This window comes from Piliocolobus tephrosceles, chromosome 7, assembly GCF_002776525.5.
Source record: "Piliocolobus tephrosceles isolate RC106 chromosome 7, ASM277652v3, whole genome shotgun sequence".
NCBI lineage: Eukaryota > Metazoa > Chordata > Mammalia > Primates > Cercopithecidae > Piliocolobus > Piliocolobus tephrosceles.
The window spans coordinates 79747990-79750042 of NC_045440.1; the positions used below are offsets into that span (position 1 = coordinate 79747990).

Here is a 2053-nt window from a genome sequence, read left to right on the forward strand (position 1 = left end):
TCTTTCTTTCTTTCTTTCTTTCTTTCTTTCTTTCTTTCTTTCTTTCTCTTTTTTTCTTTCTTTCTCTCTCTCTCTCCCTCCTTCCTTCCTTCCTTCCTTCCTTCCTTCCTTCCTTCCTTCCTTCCTTCCTTCCTTCCTTCCTTCTCTCTCTCTCTCTCTCTCTCTCTCTCTCTCTCTCTCTCTCTCTCTTTCTTTCTTTCTTTCTTTCTTTCTTTCTTTCTTTCTTTTGAGATGGAGTCTCATTCTGTCACCTAGGCTGGAGTGTAATGGTGCGATCTCAGCTCACTGCAACCTCAGCTTCCCAGGTTCAAGTGATTCTCCTGCCACAGCCTCCTGAGTAGCTGGGATTATAGGCGCTAGCCACAACGCCTGGCTAATTTTTTTTTTTTTTTTTTTTTTTTGTATTTTTAGTAGAGACAAGGTTTCACCATGTTGGCCAGGCTGGTCTCCAACTCCTGACCTAAGGTGATCTGCCCACCTCAGCCTCCCCAACTGTTGGGATCACAGGCTTGAGCAACCACGCCTCGCCGGAAAATTTCTGTATATAATATAGATATGGAATTCAAATCCAAGTCTGTCACGCTGAAGAGTCTAGAACCTCAGCTTTTAGGCACTGAACTACATTGCTTTCTTAAAAATAACCATATATGTGTAGTCAAGGGGATTGTACAAAAATCTATCTTCTTGTGCATGAACCTCACTAGGGTACTTCCTGGCCAAACTGTGATACTGCATCATATGCTCTTATTTCAGAAAAAGACTAAATATTTGTTCTTATTACAGTAGGTTATGTGTCAGGGTTAAAAGCCGAAAAAAAAGTCACATACGTGAGTGTGAATATGACATGTAAGTTCGTTCTAAGAAATGGCCTTTTCCATGTTTTTTAAAAATATTCAAACACTAATGTGATGCATTTTGTAATTCTACTTTATATCTGTTCAGGGTTTCTAATGTTAGTTCTCTATTATTAGTTTTTGAGACAGGGCATCACTCTGTTGCCTAGGCTGGAGTATAGTTGTAAGATCATGGCTCACGGCAGCCTTGACTTCCAGGTTCAAGCAATCCTCCTGCCTCAGCCTCCCGAGTAGAGTCTGTTTTTATTGCTATTCAACTTTTTGGTCCTCAAATATGATGAAATTACCCTAACCAGATAACCACATAGTAGATCCTCAACTACTTCAACTCTCAAAAGAAATGGCAAAGACAAAGGGTAAAGAGTAACCTTATGTGCACTCTTGATGGAACAAACTTCTAGTGAAATCTCTTGAAACAAACTGCAGGAAGCCATGCATTATAATCATCATTATTAGAATTTTAATATTTTGTCTGCTAATGAAAACTTATAACCCATGATTCATATAGCTGTACTTCAGAAAGTAAAGACTCTTTCTGAAAAATGCACACGCTAGCTTCCTTTTCTCGGTTTACCTTTCTACTTTAGAGCAGAGGTGTTGCAAGGATTAGAACCAAAGGTGATCCAGAAAGAAGAAACTGCAGGAGAACTATGGGCATTGCAAGGAAAATAGTGTTGTGCTCAATTTTTAGTTTTACATTAAGCTCTCGGAGGACACGCCTTAGAAGTCTTCCAAAATTATGTCGGCTATTCTTTCCGCTCTCCCTATCTGTGTTTTGTTACTTAGCTGGTACTCCTTGGTTGTGTCAGTTCTTGATTCTTTACCCACGGGAGTGGAAAGAAGTCTTGATCTAACGGAGTAGCCATCAAAAGAAAGAGCAGTCAGTTTCCTATTCCTGCACGCTCCCCCCAGCTGTCTTCTTGCTTGGGGAAGTAGTTACTGTAAAGCATTCCAATTTTCCTAAGCAGATCTTTTCCCCTCACATCCCTTTTTCCTCTTTTTTTATTCCAGTAACTGTTTTGGCTCTTTCATTGGTCTTACATGACTGCCATCCGAATCCAACCCTCCTGAATTCTGTCCCTGTCCATTCTAAATCCTTATTCTGCACAAATAAGACATACTAGGTCTCAACACTGGTCTAGAAGTCAGAGTCATGCCTATTTCATTCTGCCTCCATCAAGAAGCGCCCGTAAGAAAAA

General features: G+C 40.2%; 1 protein-coding gene across 2 annotated transcripts in view; it reads right to left on the reverse strand.

Annotated features, from left to right (window-relative positions):
• The window catches only part of IL7 (interleukin 7), a 58163-nt gene that overhangs the window by 54823 nt on the left and 1287 nt on the right, over positions 1-2053 (reverse strand). The window lies entirely within an intron of this gene.